The sequence below is a fragment of the Trachymyrmex cornetzi genome, unplaced genomic scaffold (genome assembly GCF_001594075.2).
Source record: "Trachymyrmex cornetzi isolate Tcor2-1 unplaced genomic scaffold, Tcor1.1 scaffold439, whole genome shotgun sequence".
Taxonomy (NCBI): domain Eukaryota; kingdom Metazoa; phylum Arthropoda; class Insecta; order Hymenoptera; family Formicidae; genus Trachymyrmex; species Trachymyrmex cornetzi.
In genome coordinates this window covers 1477-8367 of record NW_017299168.1, presented here as the reverse complement: position 1 = coordinate 8367, position 6891 = coordinate 1477, and the positions used below count along the sequence as shown (strand labels likewise).

Below are 6891 nucleotides of genomic sequence, written 5' to 3'. Positions count from 1 at the left end.
TTTTTTTTTACCATGTATTCGATAGGGTTTAATTAATATTTATATTCATTAATTTAGCTTTAAAAAATATTTTTTATGTTCTCTAAACATAATAAAATATATACATAAAAAGCTGATATTAACAATTTTCACTAGTTTCTTGTAAAAAAATCCCGAAAAAAGCGTGTTTTAGAGTAGAGTACCCCCTTAAAAAAAACGATGTAGCAGAATATGTTCAAAAAGTATTAAAAATAACTATAAAATAATTAAACGGCTTCTTCCACGTACACTAGCTGAATTTAGTGCAGGATCATAGAATAATCCATATTTATTATAAATTATATTACAAACCAAACGTTTCGGTCTGTCATCAGACCATTCTCAATAGTATTACATTTAATTATGAAAAATTTTGCAATGAACTTATACAGACTAAAATCACTCAAAATGTCAATATACATATCGCTGTCAAAATTAGTTAAGATGAATTATCGAAGTATCATGATTTTCGTCAACTGCAAGACCCATGGAAACATAGTATGTCATATCGTTTAAATGATTTTCATCCTCAGATTAAAGGTGTGATTAGCAATTATCTACTCCTTAGTAATAATCTCGAATGATTATAATGAAATAAGATTAATTAATTTCAATTAGGTGATATAATTATACGTTGTGAACCGCAAGTAATAAAACACTATAGTTTATATCGAATTCTATGTTAAAAATATAATTTTCTTAGTGTATGTCTTTCGGTTTGATCAATTATAACAATTACAATTTATTTACAGGCACGTTCACCTACAGCTATGCCTTATATCACGCAAACTAAACAAAGTATTGCAAGTACAAGTGTCAATACAAATGGTATGGTACTTTTATAAAGCTTTAGCTGTCTGTCAAATGATGTATAATATGATTAAACATCATATATATGGGAATCATCGTATATATGGGAATTTATTGATACTTTCGTTTGTTTATGTGAGTGTTTTAATTTCGTTTCGGGGACCATTTTATTTCTCACATTACACTACATATGTCAAACTGTTTATAATGAGGTATATATTATAATAGATCAAATGAATTAATAACTAGTTATTACTAGAATAATAAGCACAAGCAACAATAAAATTACATATGTCAAAGTTTTATTTGAAATTTTATTCATTGAATGCAAAGTTCTCAGATTTACTACAAACTTTCGTTTTATGCTGATATAATTTCAGATAAACGAGACAGTAGCAATTCTTCACAAATTGTCCAGTTATAATCTCGATGAGGATTTACGTAAACAGGTAAATAATTACAATAAAATTTAATTTTAGAATTTTAATTTCTTATTCGTAATTTTACTAGACTAAAAATCTGGATATCAACATATATGTCATTGAATGAGTGTGTACAAAATTGGAATATTACATAACAATTGTATTACTCTTTTATATATTTTAGAATACTTGTACGCACATTCTAACGCCACACGTAAGGATAAGCTAGAAAAAGTTTCAAAAATTTTTTATTTCATATAACAAAAGCGAGTTTTTAAAAGTTATTTCATATTATCAATATTCTAATATCATACCTTATCGTACTGCCAATATTCTACTATCATATGATCTGTATCCTATTATCATACTACAAATATTCTGCAAAATAAGTTCAGTACGTTTTGGCATATAGAATTGAAAATAATTTATAAGGGTTTTGTAGCTGGTGTTATGAAACGTACAAATATCCTAAAAATACATATAAAAGAATACAATATGTTAAATTCATAGTATTGTATTATATTCATTTTGAGTTATTTATTGTTTAATCATTTCTGTATATCGGCCTTGCTCGTACTCAATATGTCGTTAATTTTACTATAACACTGTGGTTAAACAACTTAACTCTTGAAAATGTTAAAATTGACTCAATTTATTATATAGCAACAATAAGTTCAAACATTAATATGAACGCTTTACTTTGAAACTAAAAAATGGATTCATTTTGACACATATTGAAGTTAAAAATAACAAAATGTTATTAAAAGTAAGGGATAGGTTTGCTCTTTAAGGCTCCTTACTACTCAGCCAATAACTCTACGTTGACGGTAGCGATACAAAGTCAGAGTCCGCGCACAAAGATGGTCGCAAATGTTTCCGACTGAGTCGTAATCGTAAGTCGTTGTCGTAAGTCAACGCACAATGATTTTACGCACAATGTCGTTTACGTAAAATCATTGTGCGTTGATCTACGACAATGACTTACAATTACCACTCAATCGGAAACAGTTCCGACCATCTTTGTGTGCGGACCCTCAGACGGCGGTCTAGCGAAATCGATAGTCGTACATTCAACGTAGTTACAGCGTAGTGTTACAGCACCGCACCACGATAAATGGCTAAATTTGTAGGCGTGGAAAAGTGACGTTTTGATGACGAAATTTATATTGCATGCCATTTCGTTATTATTTGTTTAATTGTGAAAATGTGACTTGTCTCGTACTTCTCAAAGTCGTAATTATCGATGAGAACTAAAGTTATCTTGGAATTTTATATGTAAAAACGTACGTTTTACTCGTTTCAACATCTGTCAGACCATTTGTTACTGCCCGAATTTAGGTTCACTTTACGTGCATTTTACGACCATTTACTGTCCTGGAAGGATGGAACATTTTTCATCGATTTTTACAAGTGTTTTAAAGCGATCTCCTCATTTTGTTTCATCAAATTGTCTTTATTTAAAAATGGCGCGCAACATAAATTAATGTGATAAATTACAAATTAATAAAAAACTAATAAGTTTGTATAGACTCCTTTAATTAAAACAATTATTAAAACCATAAAATATGTATTACAGGCAATAGGAGTTGACGCTGGTTATCAATTAGCGCAATTTTTCTTAACTAAAAATATAAACCTTAGCTTTGAACGTTTCTACTCATAGTTTGACTCTTCATCAGCAACCTTTCCTCCTAGGGATCGATTCTGCATCTTGAAACGAGGTGAAAATTACAAAAGTGAGTGAATTTACTAGAATACTGATAATTTCATTGGTCAATACCTAGTAAATTTGCTCACTTTTGTAATTTTCACCTTGATTGAAGATACAGAATCGATCCCCTGCACACAGAACCCGGAATCAAACTATTCATTGAAGATCGAGATTGAAGATTAAAGATTGAAATTTCACCAATGAGGACAGAGAAATTCTCCTTTTGTTCTGATTGGTCAAACTTTAATCTTTCAATCTTCAATCTCATTCTTCAATGCGTAGTCTGATTCCGGCCTAAAGTCATTAGATTAATAAAGTACCGCGAACTGCCGCCATTTTGGCTCCATGACGAGCGGTTATTCAAAACTTCAGCCTCTTTAGGCTTATTATATATTTTGCTGCGCGCGCTCCTCCGGGACTTTTATATTTTGACGACACTTCTGTGATATCCCGGAGGAGTAATAATTTGTGAAAATTATTGCTCCTCCGGGATATCACAGAAGTGTCGTCAAAATATAAAAAATATAAAACCTCCGGTTTTTGCAATTTTCAACACAGCAATCGGGCATTTTCGATAACAGAATCAGGTTTTTCTTCTTCCAGACCCCTGTATGGATTTCTGACCTTTTAACAGAATCAGGTTAGGATAGCACTTCGACGTCATTTTTACTCCAAATGCTAAGGATGCCATCCCATGAGCGAAAATTTAGGGCGACTGTTGTCTTAATCGACGATTAACTCAATCAGCAGAATTACTATTATAGACAGAAGATTTTTATTACTTTTATCACTGTAAGTATAAAAATGCAGAAATAGATGTATATCACGAAGAGATAAGGTTAAGAACGATATACAGTCTTGCTGTTGACTATACTGCTGATTGAGTTAATCGTCGATTAAGTTAATCGGCGTTGGTAACAGTCACTCTTACTGCGGAACGGAACAGCTTCTTCTTCTTCTTCTTCTTCTATATTTGTATGGCCCAGGTTCCAATGTAGTTGGATTCATGTGGCCAGTCTTATCCGATACCTCTCCAATCTTCCACAAGAATTTCTCAAAAAAGGGTGGAAAGCAAAATTGCTTTCCTAAATAGAATACAATGCACCGGCCACTTTGAACCGGGCGAGTAGAACAAAGGATGATGCAATCAAAATTAAGATGATGAGGCGCCACTTCAAACACTGGACGCCTGCGACTACGGCGCTTCCATGCCGCACGGCCGCGCGCCAAGACGGATAAAGGGACTGTAAAAAATGAAATACACGACACAGTCAAAGCCGGCAACGCTTTTCAAAAAATATAATCGAGGTGACACAATACCCGAGACGAGAGGGAACACGTCTGATCCGCTCGAGTGTTCTGACGAGACAGAACGGAACAGCGCAACCAATCACAACTCTGCAGTCATTACTCTGCTTTCTTTTTTACGATTGTGATTGATCTCGCTGTGTGTGTGTGTGTGTGTGTGTGTGTGTGTTCCGTTCCGCTATAAATTTCCGCTCATGGGACGGCCCTAATTCAGTGAATTTTTTTCATCGCGATATTTTAATCTAGTGACTTTAACAGACCGCGGCAAAGCTTGCTGCGCGGCGAAAGTTGTCCGCACTAGAGAATCTTTAATCAGAGACTGGTCATCGATCTCGTCAAATTTCTTCAAGCGAGAAAGGAGTATAGACTATCTCACTCCTCCATTAATAGCGGTGTGTATGCATACATCCTAGGCTGTGTTCAGATAAGCTCACTTTTATTAATCAAGCAATTTCCTTAGAGAGACAATACCTCTCTGGGGTAATACAAAAAATAAGCTAATGTACGATAATTTTAATCAAAATACGATAATTTTGTATTGTTGGTACGATTTTTAATAATGCGGAGGTTGGCAACGCTGCCCCCAGTCCACGCATCGCTATCACAGTATATTTCATACTCCCAACACGCAAGCTGGGGGGATACGTTATCACAAATTATTGCTCCTCCGGGATATCACAGAAGTGTCGTCAAAATATAAAAGTCCCGGAGGAGCGCGCGCAGCAAAATATATAATAATAAATTAAAAATTAAAATTAATATGTGTAAATCGCGCACACTCGCACACGAGTAAAATACAAAAATATCGATACGCGACATACACACTCGGACAGTCAGGGCCCCACAAACAGTTAGAATAAATAATAAAATAAGTAAAAGGCTAAAAAATAAAGAAAAGAGAGTACAATAGTACTTAAGAGAAAGAAAAAAGAAAAAAGAAGATAGAAGAAAGAAGGTAGAAGAAAAATAGAGTAGAAAGAGTCAGAGAATAAGATGGCATAGCTATAAAACAGCAAAAATACAATAGTATATAAAATAAATAAGTAGTTAAAACCAACAGAAAGGCGTCCCGTCCAATAGTCAAGTAATATATATTAAAATTCAAAATGTATATATAATAAAATAGGCGAATAGCGCCAATATCACAGATATAATTAAATAATTAATTGAACATTGGGACACTCTCTCTGCTAAGTTGAAAAGGGGAGGCCAAGACAAAGACAAAACAAATTACACGACACTCACAACGTTCGAGACGCGACGCGCCGCATCCTGCGCTGACCTCTCCTCGGCGAGCCAGCATCGACGAACCGCTGTTGGCGGCGCCGAAAGAAGATCCCCAGAGGGACGGAAAGGAGCAAGGTACTAGCGGGTGCTGGACACGTGCTCCACGTATGTCTCGTGACCAGCGAATGGTATCCGAGACGATGAGACGACGCATCATTGAGGCATATTGGGCCGTAACCCTCAGCAGTCTCAACACCGCCTCATTTCTCGGATCCCGCGAGCCGAGGGCGCCGACGACGAAGGCCGTCACGACGACACGATACTCTTGTCGGTGTAATTCTTCGGCCAGGGCGTTTATCGAGTTTCCTCGCCCTGGCTTCTTCAAATGATACCCATCTATTTTCAAAGGGTACCGTGACGTCACATATGACGACACTTTTGGAGGGCTCGTGCCTGACGGGGTGATCCCGATTGATCATGGCTCGATTGGACACCACCAATCACAGCGACCGGTGCTTAAGAGCTTTGTAGTCTCAAGTGCTGTGAGTGGCTCGTGTCCAATTGAGCCGTGTCCAACTAGGTGCCACCCGTGCCTGACCACAAAGTCAGGTCGTAGCGCCGCCAAATCGCCGCTGACGCCCTCCACTCGCTGGTTAACCCGCACTACCTCTGGAAGGCGAGTGGCTTTCCAGAGGCGGTGCAGGACAGCATTGTGCCTCAGCTGTATTGCGGCGGAATGGATACCGCAGTGGCAGAGCACATCAGGTAAAGTCTCCGATGCTTCACCGCATCGCCGACAGCGTTTATCGTTTGTCCCCCAACGTCATGCACCGTTGAGAGGGAGTACGTCTAAGCGGGCCTTATGCACAAAGCGCCAATCAGCGAAGCGAGTGAAACTGCCGCCACGGATAAAGTGATTGCTCACCCGACTCCGTGACGACACCTCGAAGACCTTACCCTGGTCAGGTTTGCTGAGCAACCTGTTGGAGTAGTGCTCTACTACAGCTGAGCGCAACCGATTCACTATCTGGCCGCGCGCTCCAGTCGGAATCTTAATCGCTGCCCCCCTGGGACCGTGGCATTGCAATTCCATTTCCTTAGTGGACTCAGCCCACCGCCACCGCAAGGACAACCTCCCGGACTGTCTGAGCGCGGCGTTCTGCGCACTCGACCAGAGCGAAGCCTCCCCTCTGCCCCTCATCCTTCCATCCAGCGAACCGGATAGGAAGGAGGCGATATCCTCGCAATTAGGAGCGTGGCCGATCCTGCGCCCAACCACTCCCCTCAGCGATTCCCACGCCAACTCCCTCACAGCGCCATCGGGAACCTACGGTACGCGTGGGCTACCGTGAGGACGTCGGCGAGGTCCGAGAGCGGCAAAAGTCCACATCCCCA

The 6891-nt window shown here is 38.6% G+C and overlaps 1 long non-coding RNA gene across 1 annotated transcript; it reads left to right on the top strand.

The window, feature by feature from the left end:
• Positions 1–3358: 3358 nt before the first annotated feature.
• On the top strand, positions 3359–6393 carry LOC108764566 (uncharacterized). The gene is made up of 3 exons (XR_001940287.1): positions 3359–3419; positions 5334–5335; positions 6384–6393. It is a non-coding gene; the product is annotated as an uncharacterized LOC108764566 (long non-coding RNA).
• The last annotated feature ends 498 nt before the right edge of the window (positions 6394–6891 follow it).